The following is a 25,227-nucleotide window of genomic DNA, read 5'->3' on the forward strand; positions in this document are numbered from 1 at the left end:
TCCTTCTCTCCCCTCTTCTGAAAATGCAGACATTCTTTAGGTGTTTATCTCTGGCCCTTACTGCTTTTTTCCCTGTGAAAGAATATGCTCACTCAAGGTACTATGGCAAAGCAATTTCGAGCTTAGGCTCTGAAGTTAGGCTGAACTTAGCTTCCTCGTTCATTAAGTAGGGATAATACTATCTACCACATAGGATTGTTCTGAAGATTAAAGGAATAGCATAGGTTAAGTGCCTTTCCATTATGTATTATATATGGATCTATAGATATGTAGATATATACGTGTTCAATTATTATATATCTTTCCTTAAAATTACTTGGTTAAGAATAAGCTATTTAAGTGTGTGCAAAATAGGGAATTATTATAAAGCGAAAAGAAATCTAACCTAATGTTAGAGTTTACCAACACTGGATTAAGCATTTATTGACTCTGATTTTACAGGTTTCATATTTTGGAGCCAGTACTAATACTGATGATTATATTTCGTTCTCAAGGATTTCTATGGGCCCTTGGCAGAGGCCTTCTCTGTGCCTTCCCCAGGCCACAGATGCAAAGGCCCTGGTGCTGACATAAGTAGTAAACTCAAGACCCCTATTGAAAGCACACTCTGCCATTTGTAACTGTCTCTAAAACTAAAAAGTCTTAAATTTATTCTTTTCCCTCCAAGTTAGCTCCTCTTGGGTAAAAACATAAGCTCGAGGTCCCTAGTTGTTAAAGAGGGTAACCTCCACCCCAGAGAACTACTGAGAAGATACAATCAGCAAACAGTTGGTTAATAAGAATCTGTCACATCCCTGGCTCCTCCTGGGGTCCACAAATAGCCAGGACAGCAAACGGCAAGGAGTCACAGTTGTGTCCTTTCTCTCTTCTGCTCCATATCCAGCTGGTCACAATGTCGTTTGTCCTTCATGGTTTCCAATCACACTGCCGTTAACCCAGTTTGGGTCCTCAGTGATTCATTCCTGGACTCAATGGACCCAGCTTCTAAGTCACCAGCATCTGTTCTCGCCTTTATTCTTCCACAGCCACTGATTGTATTATTTCCCAGAAAAGAACCCCCCAGAGCTTCGCCTTTGCCCACAGGGGAAAATCTGAGCTTCCTCTTGGGGTTTAAGGCCTCCAGGGCTGGCTGCTTCTTACTTTCCAGCGTATCTCTTGCAGCTTCCAGGATACTTGGCCTTCCTAGACATGCCCTGCTTTCATTTTAGGTTCTCTTTCCAGTCTCTTTCTTCCTGTACCCTCTCCCACATCTTTCAAGCCACTGAAATCCTACCTTTCTAAGAGAAGATATTCACAGAAAAGGAAACTTAATTAATCTATGAAACTATGCTCAATATCACTAATCAGGCAATTGAAATACAATGTACATTGCCCATAAGATTGTCCAGAAAGAAGGGGGCAAAAAAGAAAGAGGAAGAGGAGGAGGAGGAAGAGGAGGAGAGGAAGGTAAAGGTAATAATGTCCAATGTCCTAAAGGCTATGGAAACACTAGCACAGTCTGTTAGAAGGACTGAGAATCTGAAAGCAATCTGACGGTGGCAACTCAGTTTCAAAGGTGTGCCCATCTTAAGATCAGCAAGCCTACTAATAACCTTTCTTACAAAAATAAGAACAGCAGTATTAAAGATATATGCACAAGGATGGTCACTGCCAAACAAAACTACAAATGGAGATAGATAAGTGAAAACCTAGACAGGGAGATAGACAGATGACAAACAATATTTCCTAGAACCATTTTTGACTCCCGTGGGTACAGGATCTCTAACCCAAAGTCACAGCTACCCAACTTCCATGTATCCCCCGGATAGGCCATGGCACCGAACCTGAGACCCTGGGGCACAGCCCCCGGGCAGCCGCCCATACGCACGCTGTAAACAACTGCCATGCTGCCGCCAGCGGTGGTACTCCAAACACACCTAGAGCAGGGAGCTCGTAGTTCTGTCTCACTAGTTGTACTCTGAGCTAGTTCATGGGAGAAGAAATATCTGGAGAGAAGTGACGAAGGGATGGACAGGTGGCCTGGAGATTTGAAAAGTAGGGGACAAGGGAGAAGAGGGGTGATTTTCCTGCTGAGTCTCCCCCCTGGTTCCTGGGCTTGACGGGTGGCCTGAGGTGAGTGGGGTTTGGGTGGAACCACCTGAGCGCCCTTCTCTCTGCCGGTTTTCCTTGTTCCTGCACCGTGAGTGAGGCTGCCCTGTCAGCCTTAGTCTGATAGCAAGGCTCCGAGTGTGGCAAGACAAGCTTTGAGAAGGCGAATGCTGGAGAAAAGCATGATAATCTGTATTACAGGATATCACGAGGCTTTTATAAAGAACAGCATTAAACCTATTTTTCTTCTACCTAGAAGAATGTCCTAGATATATCTGAAGTGAAAATTTCAAATTGCTATAATATGTAGGACAAAACCCCACCTTTTTATGGATGAAGATACTAACAATAGTAGTACTAGTAATTTTAGTAGTAGTGACGACAATATAGTGCTTACCAGGTTGCAGGCATCATTATAAGTGCTTTACGTACATTATTTAATCCTGACAATAAACCTATAAACCTGAGGTACGTACTATCACTATCCCAATTTTTTAAATGCGCAAGACCAAAAAACAAACAAAAAACCTGATGGCCAGAGAACTTGTTACTTGCTTAAGTCACATAGGTGGTAAGTGGATCCTTCATTCAAACCCAGGAAATCTAGCACTGGAGTCCACGTTCTTAAGTACCAGAAATACATAAGCCTGTTACTAGGATTTTATATAAACAGAAAACTATGGAGGTCACATTTCAACAAGCTAACACTGACTGCATAGGAAAGGAAAAGGTGAAAAGTATTCTTTCTCTTTATATAATAAGCCTGCACAACAATCCTTTGAATTGTTGCATGTATTGCTATTACAATTAAAAATAGCACAGGTAATATAAATTCAATCAAGTAAACACATTAAATGACTGAATATATAAATGACTGGATTCATCAACTGATCCTATCTCACTCATTCTAAAATGTCTTCCTTCATCTCCCAAGTTGTGCATTTGTCCACCAATAAACGTGAATTCCTCCTCTGTGGAGGTTCCCTGAACTTTGTAGCCGGTTCTGTCCCCATTTTAACCAGCTATCAATGACTCCCACGCTCGGTTTTTCAACCAAATGCTTCTTCTTTGTGCCCGAATCCCTGTTTGCCCTCCTAGCTTGGTGAGCGCAGATGGACATAGCCTGGGGGAATCTCTTATTTCTCCCCTTAAGCTCTTCATCCTTGGTTCTCCTTCTGTGGATCCTGCTTTCTCTCCCCAGGCCCACTAACTAATGGAACCCAAGGCACTTCGGGAGTAGAAGGCACCTCAGGCACGACCTGTAACTCAGGGAGAGAGCTTTACAGATCCCTTTGCCCTTCCACAAAGAGGCCCCATGGTACCTAAACGGGGTCTCCCTTTAAGAGACATATCTAGAAGGGAAGAAGGTAGTGGGCCTGCCTTGGATATTGCACCACATCCTGCACTGTAGCTTGATTTGAAATCACCAAAGTAGAGTAAGTATCTGAGGTCAGGGGACGTGTTTTATATATCTGGATTCCCCACAAGAATGAAGAGGTGCTCCACGGATGGACGACTGAATCATGGATGTGGATGTAAGGGCAAACCTGGGATCAATTCTTCAGCATACAGCTATTCGGGCCTTGAAAAATGATCCATATCACAGACACCCAATCCTATAGGTCTTCTCGTCTTCATGCCTTTTTTTCCACGAACGCTTTGTTTATTTTTCCTTATATGTCCAGTATCTTTTCCAATGTCCACCATCTTCTGTTAATAATAGCCAGAATTGGGGTGGGTTCATACCAGCCCAATCTTACTTATTTTTCACTTAAAATGGTTTAATTCATACATTTAAAAGAATATGTAATGCACGTGGAAGAATACGGGTGGTAAAATAATAATAAAACGATTTAAAAATTAAACAAACTTCCATATACCAATCACCGAGCTTAAAAAACAAACCATTACTAACATCTTTGAAGGCCCTCTTGTGGCCCTCCAGAATCAATTCCTCCCCCCATCCCCATAAAAATAGGCATGATTCAGAACTTTGCTTTTTCTATTCCTCTAGTTTAATCTTAATGCGCTCCCTTCTTAATTCCTAAGTTCCCCCTGGGCTCTCTGTCTTTCTCTCACTCATATTTGCTCACTTCTCTCACTAGGTAAATCCCAGGAAAATAGCATAATGGAGGAGTATGAGCCCATGAGTGAGACCTGAGTTAAAAAAAAAAAAAAATCCAGGTGTTGCCTCTTACTAGCTGTTGATCATCAGCTTCAGAGCGTGTCCTATCAAATGGACAATGTGGGAGAGGGCCGGCCTTGACTCCGAGGGGCTGTCAGAACTAAGTTCTGGTGTGGGATCCCCCTCCCTCCTTTCCTCTCCAGGCCCTCACCAGGCCAGACTTTCCTCCCCAGGCCCAGAGCCAGTCTGCAAAGAGCATGTCGGTGACGTCAGAGGAGTGGAGAGGGGGCTGAGGTGGGGGGAAGCAGCAGAGGGAGGGGTGAGAGGAGGGAAGACAGCGGAAAAGCTCGCGTGCGTTGGCAGGGAATTCTCTAGGCCCGCTGGCACGGAGGTCTGGGTGGGTTGGAGGTACACAGACCATTGGCCCCTCTTAGACACACACACACATCCCCTAGTCTCCGTGGGGGCAATGCAAGTGGGCGAGGGATCTCAGTCCCAGAGAGTGTTTGCAAAGATCAAAGGGCAGTAGGACAGAAGTGATGCTCTATCACCAGCTCCCTGTGTGACCCTGAGCAAGCCCTGCCACCTCCCTGGGCTACGGTAGTCTCACCCGATAAAGCTGCGAATTAGATGCTGTTTCTCTAGGCCATGTTTGTGCGTAACTCGACAACACAAAGCAATTAAACAAACATCAGATGTTAGAACCCCAAGAGGAGGAGCAATGCGGCAGGAGGGATGCAGAGCCAGAGAACAGAGAACAATCTCTCACAGGAAGGCGGACACAACAGCGCGGGACTGTGCCCCTATCTGGGAACCGGCAACCCTGCCGCTCGCCGGGGCCCGCAGGTCCGCCCGCGCCCCGCTCGCGCCCCCTCGGCCTCCGGCACCGCCCTCTCCCTACCCGAGCTCAGTCCACGGCCACCCGCCTCTGGTCCAGCCTGCGGGGCATTCGGAGAGGGCCACTCACCAGGTCGCCCTGCAACTTCCAAGGCGGCAGCTGGGAGGAGGGCTGGGGGCAGAGGGAGACGCAAGATTCTGCGGGGAAGGGGCGTCCCTGCAAGCGGCGCAGGGCGAGCGAGCTGGGCGGAGACGGAGCGTGGAGGGGGGGCGGGTTCCGGACTAGTCTCCTCCTCCCCGCTTCCTCCTGGGCGGGACCGCGACCCCGAGGGGCGGCGCTTGGCAGGGGACAGCACTTCTTTGTGTCGCCGGCCCTGTCGCCTTGGCATTGCGGTGGCCCCCATTCTGGCAGTGGGGACGGCCGTCTAATTAAAGACAAAACGTCTCTGACTAGTCATTAGTAAAGGAAATGGCTGAACAAACCATAGGACACAGTCTACAGAGTATTATTCAATTCTCACGAAGAGGTTAGATCTCCATTTCGTTGGAGGAATGTACTTGACATATTGCCTAGGGAAAAATAAAAATTGTAGAAATTGTTGAATATGCTTTCATTTTTATAATAAAAAACATCCCTCCATATATTTGTATTATGGTGGTGAAAAGATAGCTACATCTCTACCCTACCTGCTAATATTGTTTAATTTGAGGAATAGCACAGGGCAACTTTTATATAGCGCTGCATCATTTGCACTGTTATTTGTGTTGTTTTGTAAATTAAAAATAAGAATATATTATATTTCAAGCAAACAATAGGTGGCTAAAATTTATTCTTCTGTGTACTTTTCAAATCCTCTTTCTTTCCTAAAGTCCTTTCTGAAGACCAGTTGACAGTTGCTCCTCCCTTCTCTGAACTGCAAGTTCCTACTTTGTGTGGTGACTTCACCTAGCTCAGGTGCTACGGTAGTATAATGTAGGATAATGGTTAGGAACTCAGACTGTCACCAGATAACCTGGATTCAGATCTTAGTGCTATACTTTACGGGCTGAGTGACTTTGCACAAGTTACTTAATTCCTCTGTGCCTCGGCTTAAGCCTGGTGAGTGAATACAAAGTTCTTAGATCAATGTCTGGCATATACAGTAAGGCTGTATGACTGCTTGTTAAATAAATATTCCGGTCATCCTAAGATTTAATAAATATGCTTCAAGAAAATGCATACTTTTTCATCTTGATTAGGATTTTGGTCCAAATTCAAGTCATATTTCCTTTCTCCATCTCCCTTCAATCCCCTTTCCCCAAATTGAATCATATGAACAATATTCAATAGGAGCATGTGGGCAGGTGAGCTCACTGGCAGGGTTTACATAGAGGAAATGCCAGGAACAGTAATCAAGAGGACCCGAATTCAGGATCCTGCTCGGTGAAGGAGTGATGGCCAGGATGTCTTTTATCTTCTCCAGGGGTCAGGGTCCTCTGCTAAACAAAGAGGCCTGGTGACTTGCTTGCTAAGACCCTTTTGGGTCTGAAATGCCAAGACTAGTAGCACCAAGGTAAAACCCTGAAACATTGTTTCATGAAAAATTTAAAATTCAAAACAAAAATGCATATACTGCATACATAAAAATAAATAATAGAAGGACAAAAATATACATGGGAGGGATACAACCTAACTTACCTCTCAGGATGGTGGCATGAGACTTGGTGGGGAAAAGGTTTTAAATGTCAGATTTTGTTTCTTAAAAAGGAGGAGAGACACACACAGAGGGAGAGAGGGGGAGTGACATTGAGATAGAAAGAGGGAGCTGAAGGAAAGGTGATAAAATGTCAACATCTGATAAATCTGTTATATTATTTTCTGTACTTATCTGTAGCTTTGAAAGATTTTCTTATGAAAAATGTTTAGAAAGGGCAAGAATGCATTAGACTTTTAATGGTTACCTTCCTGGAGGAGAAGAAATACAGAACTAAAGAAATAAAAGCCAGAGTGGTAGAAAAAAAAGCAGAGCCAGAAACAGACATGGAGAAACCGCAGGGAATCCTCTTTGAAAGACATCTGCCTCCTTAGGCCCAATTGGTCTCAGACCAAAAACCCGACCACTTTCTCAGTCCCGCTGGGCCCACTCCCCTGGGACCCTGGCCGCGTCCCTCCCTCTCCCAGGCCGGCCGCAGGGAACTCGGTTGGTGCTCCGTGGCCTGCTCCGGTCCCAGAAACCATCTTTGTACAAGACTCACCCGTAGCCCAGCAATAGCCACACCCGCTACTTCAAAGGGGGAAGGGACTCCTCTGCAGAGACGTGACACGGAGAGGGGGGCACACAGCCCGGGATTTGAAAATTGGTGGAGGTGGTGGTGGAAGCTGCGGGTAGAGGTGAGCAGCGGTGGGGGTGGGGGAGGGAGGCGGCCGTCGCGGGAGCTGATTGGCTGACGCAACGGTGGGGGCGGAGCCTGGCCGGCAGCCCCCAAACCGCAGAGGCCCCGCTTTGTGTCAGTTTCTGCGCGCAGATGCCCCCAGCAAATCCAGGACGGAGAACCCCCGCCCCCGCCTCGGCAGTGCGGCAGGGCAGTTTGCGGAAAAAGAAATTCGTGAGACTATTTACCAGCAATCGAGTTGGTGGATAGTGATAGTTCTTTATATAAAATAATACAACTATTTCCAAGGATGTGTTAAATCTATATATATTTGCCAGGAGTTTGGCTATATTTATATTTTTAATAAACATTTAACGTGGTAGTAAAACGGAGAGTTTGCATTTTTATGCAAATAAATTTAAAAATATTTTTATATGCTTATATAAGCACAAATTTTATGGAAGACATACATCAAACTATAAGAATCGGACAGTAAAGAGAAGATTACTTGTACTTTTTCTTCATACACCTCATTAACGTTTCAACGGTAATGTATATTATTTTGTGGTAAAAACAGATAAATTTAATCAACTAAGAATAGATAAAATATCCTTGCTCAAGCAGCCGGTAGTGACCCTTCTATAAATATGATTTCTCCCTGTGTATGGGTTTCTTGAATTTCGTTCCTAGTCCTGACTCATTTTAATCAAGAAAGAGTGCGATGCAACACTTGACTTTTGAGCCAGGATCTGGCTTTATGCCTGACCACGTACTGTCTTGAATCAGCTGTCTGCTCATCTAGCTTGGTGAGCTCAACATTAGAAACCAGGGTGACATATATACACTACCAAATGTAAAATAGATAGCTAGTGGGAAGCAGCCGCATAGCACAGGGAGATCAGCTCGGTGCTTTGTGACCACCTAGAGGGGTGGGATAGGGAGGGTGGGAGGGAGGGAGATGCAAGAGGGAAGAGATATGGGGACATATGTATATGTATAACTGATTCACTTTGTTATAAAGCAGAAACTAACACATCATTGTAAAGCAATTATACTCCAATAAAGATGTTTAAAAAAAAAAAAAAGAAAGAAACCAGGGTGAAAACCACAGCCCCTTTTTATGGCTGGCCCCAAAGGCCTACAAGATCTGTGGGACCTCTGTATACTGTCCTGTTTCCTCACCCCTCACCCATCACCAGCCTGGTCCCTATACGCTGGGTACCTAAGAAGATGTCCCCAGACCAAACTATCCTCAGGAAGAGACAATTTTAAAGCTTTCTCCCCTAGCACAAAACAGTGTCCAGGCTGGACCTTCCACAGGAATGTGGATTCAAGGTAAAGTGGGTAGGGTACCACACCTTGTACTACTTCAGGGTTTCATTACAACTCCCCAAACTAGAGTAAGCACAAGCCAAGAACTCTTTCATTCTTCTCCAGATTCTCCACTTCATGTGGCCGTAAACAGGTGCTCCATGATGTCCAATTGATGGTTGAATGGACAAGACAGATGATTGTGGGGTGAGGAAAGCAATCCTAGGATCACTCCTCTATGAAACAAATAGGACCGTGACATAGAAAACTGACCAAATTGCAAATTTTCTGTATTGTAAGTTTTCTCCTCATCTTCGTGCTCTTTTAATTTTCTCCCTTAAGTCTTTTGTTTTCTTTTCTATGTCTCCCAAAATTTCAACTGGTTCTATCCTCTCCTTCCCTGTTTCAGACTCCACCTCACTAGCTCAATTATAAATCTTGTATCCTTTCTTATTTCTACTTCTCCTAGAGGTTCTGTTTTACTTTCCAGTTTCTGCCCTGAGTAATAGAGACTGCCATGAAATCCTGAAAGCACTGAAATAACTTTTGAGATATTAAGTTCTGTAGATACTCAGCAACATAGGAATGAATGAAGAAGTTATTAACAGTCCATACTACAAAATGTTACGCAGTTTTTAAAACGATGAGCTCAAGTCAAACCTTGAGAAGTGCTCTCAACGTATATTTTCAGTGAAAAATTAATGATCCTACTTTTGTGTGTTTCTGTTTATCTAACAGGAAAAATAAGGATATATTTGGCCACCTCAGGAAGTGGGAAGGGTTGACCAGTAATTTTTTCTTTAGATATTTTGTATTTTTAAAATGTTACAAAAATTATTTTGAAATAAAAAATAAGACTATTCAGTAATACCACTCTTAAGTATATACCCAACAGAAATGCATACACACGTCACCAAAAGACATGTACTAGAATGTTCAAAGCAGCACTATCCTTAATAGTCTGGAAGCTACCCAAAAGCTACCCTCACTGCTTTCTCCTCCCTAGTGCCACCCCGGCACTACCTTCTTTAAACTACTTTTTATTTTTTGGCCGCGCCGAGGCATGTGGGATCTTATTCCCCCACCAGGGATGGAAGCTGCGCCCCCTGCATTGGAAGCACAGAGTCTTAACCACTGGACCGCCAGGGAAATCCCCTACTTTCTATTATAAGAGTCTTAAATGTTACTTTCAGACCCACAAATATTGAGAATTTATTATCAAAAGGTCTGCTTTAACAGAAATTCTAAAGGATATATCTCAAGAAGAAATAAAATAATCTTAGATAAATAATCTGAGATGTAAGACAAAATGGTGAGAGACTTCCAATTCTGTCATTGAGAAAATACCTTGTTTAGAACAACGCTTCCACTAAAAACAGCAATAAAAGTTGGATAAAATGTAGGAAACAAGGGAAGACTTTGAAGAGCAAACAATATAAGCAGGATGAGAGAAGCTACAATCCTGAGGGAAGGAAAACACAGGACATGAACTGCACATTCACTGTGGCGTCTTCTTTTGGGGCATTTTCCAGTTCACAATGCAGGATAACTGAGGCCAAGCAGGAAGTGCCAGCCTTACTGGTTCAAGATTACCAAACCAGTTAAAACTCAAAGGGGTGAAATTTCAGACAAGAAGAAACCTCAGAGAAGTGAATCTAAAAATCTATGTACAAATTCCCCTTAAGTCACTGGCTGACTCCTAAGCTATGCATGCACAGGGAGAGACCCAAAAAACTTGCAGAAAATAACGGCTAAAATGCCAATCAACTGAGCAGTCATTTCAGTAGCTGTACTACTATGGAAATATGGGGGTCAAGTCCCACCAAAGTAACTGATTTTTATCAACACTATCTGCTTTCAGTTGAGACATGAGAAAAACCATGGCATATGAATAAGAGTAATGCCTGAGAAGTAAGGTCTATGCTCTTGGATAAAGGAAAAACCTGAAAAGGACCAGTTCTAGGAAAGCTTAAAGCTAATCTCTGATAGTATTAAAGTAATCTGCTGGTACTTTATCTGTCCCCCACCCCAGAAAAATCCTCTTTGATAAACAATAACATCAACCAGAACTTTCTGATTTTTCATTCAAGATGTCCTGCATCCAATCAAAAATTTAGAAGGAGGCCAAAAATAAGGATGAATTATCAAGAACTCAAGAGAAACAACAAAAAATAGAAACAGACAAGTGGTTCAGACATTTGAGTTCTTAGACAGGGACTGATTTTAAAATAACTGTGATTAATGTGTTCAAAAATAAGAGAAATAGTCTGGAGAATTCCAGTATAGAATTAAAACATAAATGGAAATTTTAGAAATAAAACATAATCATTGAAATCAGGAATTCAATAGTTGGTTGTAATACCATATTAGACACAAGTGACCAAAGAATGATGAACTGCAACAAGAATCAGTAGAAAGTATCTAAAAATAACACACAGAGGAAAGAAAGGATGCATAAGGAGATGAAAGGATACAGTAAAACTATAATAAGAATTATGAGACATAGTAAAAAGTCTTGACATATGTGTAATTAGACTCCCAGAAGAAGAGGAGAGAGAGTGAAACAGAAGCAATATGCTAATAATTAATGACTGAAAATTCTCAAGAGATGAAAAACATCAAAACTCAAATTTAAAGAAACCCCTCCTCATTCCCTAAGCAGAATAAATACAAAGAGAACTACACCTAGGCACATTATAGTCAAATGCTAAGAAACAAATTCAGAGAGGAAATCTGAAAGTCAGCGAGAAATAAAGGATACTTTCCATTTAGAGGAACAATAATACATCTGGCTTTTCAAAAGAAAATGATAGAAACCAGAACACAGTGGTATTGGTTAAAAAAAAAAAAAAAAAAGAAGACAATCTGCCAACCTAAAACTCTATGCACAACAAAAATATCCCTCAAAAAATGAAGGCAGGGGCTTCCCTGGTGGCGCAGTGGTTGAGAGTCTGCCTGCCAATGCAGGGGACACGGGTTCGAGCCCTGGTCTGGGAGGAGCCCACATGCCGCGGAGTGGCTGGGCCCGTGAGCCACAACTGCTGAGCCTGCGCGTCTGGAGCCTGTGCTCCGCAACGGGAGGGGCCGCGATAGTGGGAGGCCCGCGCACCGCGATGAAGAGTGGCCCCCACTCGCCACAGCTAGGGAGGGCCCTCGCACAGAAGCGAAGACCCAACACAGCTAAAAATAATAAATAAATAAATTTTAAAAAAAAATGAAGGCAAAATAAAGACAATTTTAGATAAACAAAAGCTGAGAGAATTTGCTAGCATTATAGTATAAAAAGCAGTACTTCAAAATTAAGAAAAATGATCCCAGATGGGAGTACATAACTATAGGAAGGAATTGAGAATACTGGAAAGAGTAAATACCTGGGCAAATATCAATATTGATATTTAAATAAACAAATACATCTTGTGGGATATAAAAGCATAATAAATATACAATAACAATAGCACAGCTGCAAGATGGGGGTTAATGAAGATAAACGGTTTTAAATTTATTGCATTGTTTGAACCTTACCCATACCCTGACACCAGAGTCAGACAAGGAGACTATAAGAAAGGAAATTACAGACCAACATCCCTGATGAATATAGATGCAAAAATCCTCAACAAAATATTACCAAAGTGAATTCAACAGTACATTAAAAGAATCATACACCATGATCAGGTGGGATTTATTCCAGGGATGCAAGGATGGTTCAACATCTGCAAATCAATAAATGTGCTACCACATTAACAAAATGAAGGATAAAATCATCTCAGCAGATGCAGAAAAAGCAATTGACAAAATACAACTCCCTTCCATGACAAAAAATTGTCAACAAATTGGATATAGAAGGAATGTACCTCAACATAATAAAGGCCACATATGGCAAGCCTACAGTTAACATCACACTCAAGAGTGAAGGTTGAAAGCTTCTCCTCTAGGATCAGGGACAAGATAAGGGGTCCCCCTTTCACTTTTTTTCAACAGAGTATTGGAAGTTCTAGGCAGAGCAATGAGGCAAGAAAAAAAAATGCCATCCAAAATGGAAAGAAAGAAGTTAAATTGTCTTTGTTTGCAGATATCTCTGTTTGCAGATGACTAACTTCTTTTCTTAAGCTTTTCTATGTATAAATTTGCAGAGACAATTCAACATTATTACTTCTTCCAATCCATGAACAGAATATCTTTTAATTTGTGTCTTCAGTTACTTTCATCAATGTTTTATAGTTTTCAGTGTACAGGTCTTTTACCTTCTTGGTTAAATTGGTTCCTAAGTATTTATTGTTTTTGATGCTATTGTAAATGGGATTCTTTTTTTAAATTTCCCTTTCAGGAAATTGCTAAACTGCTGTTAGTGTATAGAAACACAACTGATTTTTGTAAGTTGACTTTATATCTTGTAACCATACATTCAACTGATCTCTGACAAATGTGCAAAGCACACACAATGGGGAAAGGATAGTGCCTTCAATAAATGGTGTTGGAATAACTGGATATCCACATGCAGAAAAACGAAATTGAATTCTTCCCTCATACCATATACAAAAAGCAACTCAAAATGCATTAAATACTTAAACATAAGATCTGAAACTGTAGAGCTACTAGAAGAAAACATTGGAAAAAAGCTTAACATTGGGCTGGGAAATAAATTTTTGGATATGACCCCCAAAACACAGGCAATAAAAGCAAAAAATAACAAGTGGGGCTATATCAAACTAAAGTGTCTGCACAGGGAAGGAAACAACAGAGTAAAGGGACAACCCACAGAATGGGAGAAAATATTTACAAACCATATATCCAATAAGGAGTTAATAATATCCAAAATATATGAGGAACTCAAACAACTCAATAGCAAGAAAACAAATAATCCAATTAAAAATAAGCAAAGGACCTGAATAGACATTTTGCAAAAGAAGATATTCAAATGACCAACAGGTATATGGGAAAGTACTCAAATCCACTAATCATCATGGAGATGCAAATCTAAACCACAAGATATCACTTCACACCTGTTAGAAGGGCTAATATCTAAAAGAGAAAAAATAACAAGTGTTGGTGAGGATGTGGAGAAAAGGAAACCCTTGCACATTGTTGATGTGAATGTAATTGGTACAGTCACTATAGAAAACAGTATAGAGATTCATCAAAAAATTAAAATTAGAACTACCATATTATCTAACAATCCTAGTTCTGGTTATATATTCAAAGGACATGAAATCAGTAACTGGAAATAGTATCTGCACTGCCATGTTCATGGCAGCATTATTCACAGTAGCCAAGATATGGAAACAACCTAAGTGACTAACAAATGGATTAATGAATAAAGAAATTGTGGCATATATACACAATGGAATTTATTTAGCCATTAAAAAGAAGGAAATCCTGCCATTTGTGACAATATGGATGAACCTCGAGGCATTATGCTAAGTTTTGAAATAATTCAGAAAGAGAAAGACAAATACTGTACAACTTCACTTATATGTGGAATCTAAAAAAGTTGAACTTATAGAAGCAGAGAGTAGCATGGTCGTTACTAGGAGTTGGCGAGAGGCTGGAAATGGGGAAATATTGAGCAAAGGTTGCAAAGTTTCAGATATGCAGGCTGAATAAGTTCTGGAGCGCTAATGTATAGCACAATGACTGTAGTTAACAATATTGTATTATATACTTCAAATTTGCAAAGATAGTATATCTCAATTGTTCTCACCAAAAAACGGTAAACTATGCAAGGTGATCAATATGTTAATTAGCTTGATTGTGGTAATCATTTCACAATGTATACATATATCTAAACATCACATTGTACACCTTAGATATATGCAAGTTTTATTTCTCAATTATACTTCAATGAGTTATGTGTGCTATCTACTAGAATTACTGCTAAGACATTTGACCTAAAACATTAGAACATGTAACTTCCAAATAAGAGAAGGAGTAAAATGGGGAATAAAAGAGAAAAAAGAAAGAGTGGTTAGGAATGAAAGAGACAGATAAAGCAGAAAAAATTAAAAGCAAATATAAGATGGTAAAAATAAATCCAATTGTATTACTAATCACAGTAAATATAACTGGATTAAATTATTCATTGATAAGTTATAAATTGTCTAACAAAAATTTTAAAAACCTAGGATTTAAAAAAATACACATACGTTTACGACATATATGCTTTTTTATGTATTGGTATCTCATTGTGGTTTTTATTTCTTTATTTTTTAAATTTTTATTTTACATTGGACTATAGTTGATTTACAGTGTTGTGTTAGTTTCAGGTGTACAGCTAAGTGATTCAGTTATACATATATATATATACCTATTCTTTTTCAAATTTTTCTCCCATTTAGGTTATTACAGAATATTGAGTAGAGTTCCCTGTGCTGTACAGTAGGTCCTTGTTGCTTATCTATTTAAAAAACAGTAGTGTGTATATGTCAATCCCAAACTCCCAATCTATCCCTCCCCACAACCTTTCCCCATAAATTTGTTTTCTGTGAGTCTGTTCTGTTTTGTAAATATTTTCATTTGTTTCTTTTTTTTTTAGATTCCACATATAAGCAATATCACAAGATATTTGTCTTTCTGTCTGACTTACTTCACTTAGTATGATAATCTCCATGTCCATCCATGTTGCTGCAAATGGCATTATTTCATTGTTTTTAATGGCTGAGTAATATTCAATCGTATATGTGTACTACATCTTCTCCAACCACTCGTCTGTCGATGGACACTTAGGTTGCTTCCATGTCTTGGTTATTGTGAACAGTGCTGCAATGAACACTGGGGTGCATGTATCCTTTCAAACCATGGTTTTCTCCGGATATATGCAAAGGAGTGAGATTACTGGATCATATGGTACTGTATTTTTAGTTTTTTTTTTTTTTAACTTTTTGGGTTTATTTATTTATTTATTTATTTATTTATTTATTTATTTATGGCCATGTTGAGTCTTCGTTTCTGCGCGAGGGCTTTCTCTAGTTATGGCAAGCGGGGGCCACTCTTCATCGCGGTGCGCGGGCCTCTCATTATCGCGGCCTCTCTTGTTGCAGAGCACAGGCTCCAGACGTGCAGGCTCAGTAATTGTGGCTCACAGGCCTAGCTGCTCCGTGGCGTGTGGGATCTTCCCAGACCAGGACTCGAACCCGTGTCCCCTGCATTGGCAGGCAGATTCTCAACCACTGCGCCACCAGGGAAGCCCTATTTTTAGTTTTTTAAGGAATTTCCATACTGTTCTCCATAGTGCCTATACCAATTTACATTCCCACCAACAGCATAGAAGGGTTCTCTTTTCTCCACACCCTCTCCAGCATTTATTGTTTCTAGACTTTTTGATGATGGCCATTCTGACTGGTGTGAGGTGATATCTCATTGTAGTTTTGATTTGCATTTCTCTAATAATCAGTGATGTTGAGCATCTTCATGTACCTGTTGGCCATCTGTATGTCTTGTTTGGAGAAATGTCTATTTAGGTCTTCTGCCCATTTTTTGATTGGGTTGTTTGTTTTTTGGTATTAAGCTGTGTGAGCTGTCTGTAAATTATGGAGATTAATCTCTTTTCAGTAGCATCGTTTGCAAATATCTTCTCCCATTCTGTGGATTGTCTTTTCATTTTGTTTATGGTTTCTTTTGCTGTGTAAAAGCTTTTGAGTTTTATTAGGTCCCATTTGCTTATTTTTGTTTTTATTTCCATTACTCTAGGAAACGGATCGAAAAAGATCTGTGATTTATGTCAGAGAGTGTTCTGCCTACATTTTCCACTAAGAGTTTTATAGTATCTGCTCTTAAATTTAGGTCTTTAATCCATTTTGAGTTTATTTTTGTGTATGGTCTTAGAGAATTTTCTAATTTCATTCTTTCACATGTAGCTGTCCAGTTTTCCCGGCACCATTTATTGAAGGGACTGTCTTTTCTCCATTGTATAGTCTTCCTTCCTTTGTCATAGATTAATTGACCATAGATGCATGGGTTTATTTCTGGGCTTTCTATCCTGTTCCATTGATCTATATTTCTGTTTTTGTGAAGTACCACACTGTTTTGATGACTGTAGCTTTGTATTGTAGCCTGAAGTCAGGGAGCCTGATTCTTCCAGCTCTGTTTTTCTTTCTTAAGATTGCTTTGGCTATTCAGGGTCTTTTCTGTTTCCATTCAAATTAAAAATTTTTTGTTCTAGTTCTGTGAAAAATGCCATTGGTAATTTGATAGGGATTGCATTGAATCTGTAGATTGCCTTGGGTAATATAGTCATTTTGACAATATTGATTCTTCCAATCCAAGAACATGGTATATCTTTTCATCTGTTTGTGTTAGCTTCAATTTCTTTCATCAGGGTCTTATAGTTTTTAGAGTACAGGTCTCTTGCCTCCTTAGGTAGGTTTATCCCTAGGTATTTTATTCTTTTTGATGAGATGGTAAATGGGATTGTTTCTTTAATTTCTCTTTCTGGTCTTTCATTGTTAGTGTATAGAAATGGAACAGATTTCTGTATATTAATTTTGTACCCTGCAACTTTACCAAATTCATTGATGAGCTCTAGTAGTTTTCTGGTAACTTCTTTAGGATTTTCTAGGTATAGTATCATGTCATCTGCAAACAGTGACAGTTTTACTTCTTCTCTTCCAATTTGGATTCCTTTTATTTCTTTTTCTTCTCTGATTGCTGTGGCTAGGACTTCCAAAACTATGTTGAGTAAAAGTGGTGAGGGTGGACATCCTTGCCTGGTTTCTGATCTTAGAGGAAATGCTTTCAGCTTTTCACCGCTGAGTATGATGTTGGCTGTAGGTTTGTCATATATGGGCTTTATTATGTTGAGGTATGTTCCCTCTATGCCCACTTTCTGGAGAGTTTTCATCATAAATTGGTGTTGAATTTTGTCAAAAGCTTTTGGCAAATTCTATCAAACATTTAAAGAAGAGTTAACACCTATCCTTCTGAAACTCTTCCAAAAAATTACAGAGGAAGGAACACTCCTAAACTCATTCTATGAGGCCACCATTACCCTGATACCAAAACCAGACAAAGGTGCCAGAAAAAAAAAAGAAAAAGTTATTAGATATTTATCAAAGAGAATTTATTCCAGGAATGTAAAATTGATTTAATATTACTTTGAATAAAACAAACTTCACCACATTAACATACTTAAAGAAAAAAATCATATGAGAAAATCAATAGCTATAGGAGAAGCATTCAATGAAACATTTACTCATAATAAAAGTGCTTACCAAAAGAAGAACTGAAATTTCTTATCATGGGACAAAGCATTTACAAAATAACCATCATGAATGCAATATTTAAAGTTGATATAGTGCAATCTTTTTCTCTGTTATCTTAAGAATAAAATAAGACAGCCCTCCCTACTTTTATTTAACATTATGCTGGGGTTCCTAGCCAATGCAGTAAGACAGGAAAAAGAAATTAAAAGTATAAGGATTAGAAAGGAAGAAACAAAACTGTCATTATTTTCAGATGATATAACTGCCTTTTTAGCAAATCTGACTCTATAGGTAATTTAGAATTATTAATAGAGGTTATCAAGTTTGATAAAAATCAATATATAAAAGGCAATTGGATTTCTATACACCAGCAACAAACAATAAGCTACAAAATGTAATTTTTATAAAAGAAAACATTTACAATAGCAATAAGAATATAATGTACTTAGAAATAAAGTCAACAGAAACGAGCAAAGGAAAAACAATGAAAGATATTATAAAACATTACAAAACATTAAAAAATATTAATGGTAAGCTAAATAAATGGCATTATATACCAAGTTCTTAGATGGAAAAATTCACCTTGAAGAGAACATTTCTCCCAAAATTGAAACATAGAATTAATTCAGTATCAATAAAAATTCCAGCAAGTTTGTTTCTTTGCTTGTTTGTTTCCTGTTTTGAAGAACTTGACAAGTTTATTTAAATATTTATATGGAATATCAAAGGTCCAAGAATTGCTAAAAAAACTCTTGAATTAGAACGAAGAGGTGGGAGAATCTTTCCTACCAGATTTAAAGACTTATTATAAAACTATAGTAGTTAAAAACAATTTTGTATTGATGTAGAGTTAGACAAATAGATAATCAGAGAGAGTAGGGAGCTTAAAACAAATTCATGCATATATGAAAAACTTGATTCATGCAGATCACTGGTGCTGGGACAGTTGATTATTCATATGGAGTAAACAGTATAACAGAAACTTCCAGGTGGATTAAGACATTGCCAAATACAAAACTTTAAAAACTTTTAGAGGAAAGTATAGTAAAATTGAAATTAAAATTCAAAACTTAATTCATTGGCAGAGATAGGCAGACATACGGAGAAAGAAAAGCTAAGCACCAAACTGAAAGCAGATATTTGCAGCATATATGGTTAACTAGGGATTGATTAGCATCCAGATTATGTAAAGAAAGCATTCCAATAGACAATAAGAAAAATACAAACAACCCAATACGAAAATGAATGAGAGGAAGCAGAATTTCTTAGAGAGAAAGGAAAATAGCTCATCATTATATGAAAATATGGTCAGTTTCATTAGTTATCAGAGAAATGTTAATCAAAATCAAAACTGAATGCTATTTCATGCCTGCTAGACTGGCTAAAAATGAAGTTTGATAATACCAAATTGTGACAGGTATATGTAAAAACAGGAACTCCCATCTGTTGCTGGAGAGAGTGCAAACTGGCTCAACACTTTGGAAACAGTTTAGCAATAACCTAAGAAAGTTGAACATACACAAATCTTAAAACCCAGTATTCTACACCTAGGTGTACACTCCAAGGAACCAGAGTGAATGGGTGCACGTGAACCAGAGGGCATGTACAAGCTGGTTAGAGGACATTATTTGTTAATATCCCCAGTAGTAGGCAGCCTTTAAAATGGCCCCCAATAATCGCTGCCTCCAGATATTCATGGTCTTGTTTAACCCCCTCCCTTTGAGTGTGGACTGAACTAGTGACTCACTTCTAATGAACAGAAGACGGCAAAAATGATGGGATGTCACTTTTGAGATTAGGTTACAAAAGTCTCTGGCTTTTGTCTTTCTCTGTCTCTGGAAGCCTTCACTCTGGTGGAAGCAAGCTGCCATGCTGATCCTATACAGAGGCCCATATGACAAAGAAGTGATGTGTCCAACCAAAGCCAGTGAGGCCAAGAGGCCTGCCAACAGTCATGTGAGTGAGCCTTAAAGGGGTTCCCTCCACCCAGCCTTGAAATGACTGTAGCCCTAGCCAATACCTTGCTTAGAGCCTGAGAAAGACACTGAGTCAGACTCCCAGCAAAGCTCCTCCTGGATTCTTGACCCACTGAAACTGTGAGACAATAGGCTTTTTGTTTGTCTGTTTTGTTTTAAAGCTGCTAAGTGTTGGGGTAATTTGTTACACAGCAATAGATAACTAATATAAACCCCAAAGGAGCAACAACCAATAAATGTAGAATGAATGAATTATAGTAGACTCAAGCCATAAACAGTGAAAATGAAGGACTCATCAACTGGTGTGAACCTCAAAAACTTAAGAATACGTATGGTACAATGCCATTAATACTAAAGTAAAAAATAGGGAAAGCCAACACATATATATGTTTTTGGAACATACACACAAATGGTAAAATTATAAAGGAAAGCAAAGGGATGATTAATACAAAAAATCAGGATAGATGTTATCTCTCAGGGAAGGGAGAAGGATAGGCATGACCTAGGATACAACGGGGCTTCTAGGGTACTGCTATGTCCTATTTCTTGACCTAGGAGATGGTCAGGCACTCACTTTATTATCGTATATACCTTTCATTAATAAATTTTTAAAAAATCAAAGAAAAAAAGAAAGTAAAGTATTGAAGTGAAGTCAATTCACAAATAAATATTTTGGGGTACAGAAGGATGGATAGATGGATGGATGGTCAGCTAGACATATGCTCTGTCTTTTGTCTAGTTAGACTTGCACTTCCTCCAAGAAGTTTCCATGATTATCTGATTCGTAAATTCTTTTCTCCTATGCGTAAGGCCTTCTCCCTCCATTTCAGGTTGAGCCAAGTCAGGGGCCAGCTCGGGTCTGTTTACCTGGGAACTGTTCAATCCAACCCTGACTGCCTCAGGCCAAAGGCACTGCAGACTAAAGAGTCCGCCCGACTCCCCGCACCCACTCTCCCGCACCTTGCCCCTTACCCCCCCACCGCAGACACACTCAGAGCCTGAGGGCGCGTAGAGCACTTGGGGAGGAAAGCACTTGCACCTTGCGGGCTCTGCAGAAGCAAGCCACCCCCAAAGAATTCAAGAGCAAGTCCCTGGGAGGTGAAATGACATCGCCTCCACGGTTCCTTTCAGCTGAAATCTCGACGGCTCCCTGCGGAGCGCAAAAAAGCACAAGAAAACAGGGGGTCCCGCGCCTCCAGAGCAGCAAGGGTGAGTAACAACGAAGCAAGAAGGGAACAGAGATGGAGCTGCAGGCAGACACCAGACAAGGAGCCGAGAAGTAAACAGCAAGCAATCCTCGGTGGCACTCACCTGCTGCCTCCCCTTGGGTACCGCAGAGGCCCCACGGCAGCCCTCACGCCTCCCGGGCCCCACACAAACGCACGTCCCGGGCATCCGCATCGCCCACGTCGCCCGTCTCCCCGCCCGGCCACCCGCGCTCCGGACTGTGGCCTGTGTCACCGCCAGGCCTCTCCGGTCCAGAACCCATCGCGGGCCCACACTCACCCTTAGCCCAGCTATTCCCTGCAGCGCGGGTTGGGGCCAGAGAACACCGGCTAGGAGGGGGCGGCGGCGGTTCCCAAAGGGCAGGAGCTCCTCAGGCGAAAAGGGACTGGGCCGCTGACTGAGGACTGGGACGTAGAAAGGATGGGGTGGGGGGGGGGGCAAAGAGGGGGGCGGTCCCGGGATCTGATTGGTGGCCGCGGTGGTGGGGGCGGAGCCTGGCCGGTCACCCCAGTCGCAGAGGCCCCACTTTGTGTCAGTTTTTGCACGAAGATGCAGCCTTAAATTCAGGATGCAGACCCCAGCCCCTGCGCTGGGAGTGCAGCAGGGCAGTTTGTCGAAAAAGAAATCCGTCAGACTATGAACAAGTGAGCGGTTGAAAATAATAATATATTTTCATATAGTATAATGCACGATTATTTCCAAGGACGAGTTAAGTCTATGGGTCCTAGACATATTTTTAATTAAAAGAATGAAGTTGCCTTAAAATGGAGGGTATGGTTACATGCTTATATAAAAAGAAAACAATCTCACGGTGCTTATATAGGGCAAAGGACTAAGAATGAAGAAGTTGGCTATTGATACTTATCTTCATAACCACTGAATTTTTAAAAAATATCACATGTATTGTTTTATAAACCAAATAAAACAGGAAGGTGTTAAAATTTTTTTCTGACCAACAAATAGGTGACAGATATTGGGCATGAGGGAGAGATAGAAAGGTGTAGCTGTTGAAAGCCTGAACTCTGAAGCCACTGCCACATCTTCTACTTACCAGCTGGGGAGTGCATTCCTTTCCTATGGGTGCCCTAACAAATGACCACGAACTTAGTGCCTTGAAACAACACATTTGCTATCTTGCAGCTCTGTAGGTCAGAAGTCCAGCGAGTGAGCATCTCACTGGGTACATCAGGGTGTAGGCAGGGCTCCCAGCTCCTTCTGGAGGCTCTAGGGGAGAATCTATTTCCTTGCCTTTTCCAGCTTCAAGAGGCTGCCCAAATTCTTTGGCTTGGGCCCCTTGCTCCGTCTTCAAAGCCAACAATCTCATCCCTTGGATCTCTGTTTCTGTCATCACATCCCATTCTCTGCTTCTCCTCTTTCATTTGTTTCTGAGTGAGTTTGACCTGTTCCTTTGTGTCCTGCACCCAGCAGGCATCCCTCAGTTCTAAATCTACTGCCCTTTTTATGCTCATTTCCTTCGGTCTTTCTGTTCATCTTCTCCCTTTTACGTTGTTCATCTTTGTCCCCCAGATAATTTAGTTTTTTACGGGTAGGAAGTGTTGTGGGTAGAACATCTTATCACCAGAACACTTGCGTTGTTCTACTGCTGCTGAAAAGTCTGCTGCTTCTCAGAGTTGTTGACATACATGTGACATGTGTGAGAAGGACGTTCTAAACTCCCAGGGGCTGTCAGGTAACTTCCCAGTCTTCGTGGTTTCCTCTCTCCCTCCTTCCCTCTTCAGGCCCTCCCCAAGGCCAGACTTTCCTCCCCAGGCCCAGAGCCAGTCTGCAAAGAGCATGTCGGTGACGTCAGAGGAGGAGGGGCGAGGGGCCTGTGGGTGGGGGGAGGCAGCAGGGGGAGGAGAGGAGATGAGCAGAACTGCCTGGTCCCCATTGGCAGGGAATTTGCTGGCTGAAGTCCACGTAGTCTGCTTGTGTTTGCAGGCTGGAGGAGGTTCACAGGCTGCACTGGCCTTGTCTCCTGCCAGCCCCCAAAACACACACACACACACACACACACACACACACACTCACAGCAAAGCCTAAAGGACTGGGCCAGTGATCTTGGCCTCAGGGATTTTGTACTGAAACCACTGGAGCCTAATTAGACATCTGAATGTCCAGGGCATGCTGCATCTCCACCTGTGCGCACCCTTTCTGCTGCTTGTGTTTCAGTATTCCTTTTTTGATAACGATGGAGACTGGAGGAGATGCTTTAGCTCTGAAACTCTGTGACCAGTTGCACAGCAAAAACAACCCCAGCTGAAAATGGTGGGCTCTGCTGCTGTGTCTGGGAAGAGAGTGTGGGCAGGCAGGCATGTACTTGCCTTCTGACTGTCAGTTTTTGAGAGGAGGAGGGATATGGCAAGAGAGAAATGCAGCTGTCTTGGCAGAGAGAACGAGAAAGAGAGAAAGCTCAAGGCCAAGGAACCCAGGTCTTTTAGCAACACTCAGTCTGCAATCCCTCAACATCCATCTGCATCCACCAGGTCCCCCAGGATGCCCCACTCAACTGCACAAACATTGGCTTTTCCCTTCACCTTCAAAGGACTTTGTAGTCAGAAACTACCCCTCTGTGCCTGGGTTGCCGGGTTGCTCACTTCTGGAAACCTCTGAGAAGTGAACCCCGTTGTCTGCCCTCCGATCCCAGGTCAGGCCTGGTAGGGTAGTTCTGAGGGAGATCAGACTTTGCAGGGAAGTGAGGGGACTCACGACATGCCGGGGTTTCGAGTAAAGGAGGCATGGGAGAAGGGAGCAGAGGTTGTGCTATGAACACAAAGGTTGACCCTCCCCTGAGTAAGAGGGAATTCTTCCTGCCTTCAAACTGGGATGTGGCCTTTTGTCCTGCCTGCAAACTCCAGCTGAACCATGGGCTCTTCCTGAGTGTTGTGGCTATTGACCTTCAGACTGGAGTTACACCCTCCACTTTCCTGGGCCTGCAGCTTGCAGACTCACCCTGCAGATTTTGAGACTTGCCAGCCTCCATAATTGCGGGAGCCAATTCCTGATAATATCAATAAATCTCTCCCTATCTATCTACCTATCTACCTATCTATCTATCTATCTATCTATCTATTCATCCATCTATCCTGTTGGTTCTGTTTCTCTGGAGAACTCTGACTAATACGGCCCCCACCTTCTCCTGGGTTATTCATTTGGAACTTGCTGACCAGCACTATGTGCACCCCCCGTGCCCCCCGCACTGCTCCCAGCCTGTACATGGCTCTGCTGCTGGTCACTCCTGTTAACTCCTGAATACAAGCCCCTCACAGGGGCTCCTCTTTATTCACAGAAGCGAAGGGTGAACTCAGGACAGGCCTTACTCCATGTGTTTCCTCGTGCTTTTTTTCTCCTCACCACCCGTTAGAGATCTATGTTGTATAGCAAACGGACTTCCGTTGTGGAAGGCGGAGATTTCAGTACACTGATTGTAACTCTTCACCCTAGTCTGGGGTAAAACCCCAAGGGAATCTGCTACAGGAGAGTCTTTATGGTTGCTTCCTTCTCTCCCCATTTTTTTCCTCATCTCCTCATACGTCCCTCCCTATGGACTTTTATAGGGACTAAAATAGATGTTTAAAATGGAATTATTACAAACACCAACGCAAAGAAGAAAATTTTTAAAGCTCAAGCTTGGAATATTTTGTGTTTGGAAATCAAGTTTGCTCAGTCTTAAGTAGGAACTTCACTGAGAAATAAATATAATCAAATTAGGAACAGTGGGAGGATGGGAGAAAACTGGAGGAAGACTGATTAAGCTGGAGAATTTTTTTTAAAAAGAAAGGTTAAGTGCTATCTTTTTTTTTAGGATAATGACTTCCTCATTTTTATGAAAGCAATAAATGCATAAATAGATGGGGAAAAAAGGAAAAACATAAAGAGGATCATACTGTACATACTATTTTTAATTTAAAAGGTATCTGTCTTAGATAGTTTGGGCTGTTATAACAAAAATATAGACTGGGTGAATTAAACAAGAAATATTTATTTCTCACAGTACTGGAGGCTGGGAAATCCAAGATTAAGTTGCCAGCAGATTTGGTGTCTGGCAAGCACCCTATTCCTGGTTCATAGATGGTGTCTTCTTGATGTTCTCACATGGCAGAGAAAGAGAGCTCAG

General features: G+C 41.3%; 1 protein-coding gene and 1 pseudogene across 6 annotated transcripts in view; both read right to left on the minus strand.

The window, feature by feature from the left end:
* The window catches only part of LOC309666411 (TRPM8 channel-associated factor 1), an 86,401-nt gene extending 64,869 nt beyond the window's left edge, over window positions 1-21,532 (minus strand). The window contains exon 1 of one of the 5 annotated variants that reach the window (XM_082473849.1): window positions 21,390-21,532. The gene's annotated coding sequence lies outside the window, so the exon portion shown is untranslated. Of the gene's footprint in view, window positions 1-5,114; window positions 5,325-7,285; window positions 7,442-21,389 lie in introns of those variants that run through there. The other 4 variants (XM_082473848.1, XM_082473847.1, XM_082473846.1 and 1 more) reach the window with 4 other exon arrangements.
* Window positions 1-25,227, minus strand: part of LOC309666436 (olfactory receptor 2F1-like) — a 617,177-nt pseudogene that overhangs the window by 156,775 nt on the left and 435,175 nt on the right. The gene's annotated exons all lie outside the window — the stretch shown is intronic.

The sequence above is a fragment of the Balaenoptera physalus genome (genome assembly GCF_965194825.1).
Source record: "Balaenoptera physalus genome assembly, chromosome: 8".
In the NCBI taxonomy this organism is placed as follows: domain Eukaryota; kingdom Metazoa; phylum Chordata; class Mammalia; order Artiodactyla; family Balaenopteridae; genus Balaenoptera; species Balaenoptera physalus.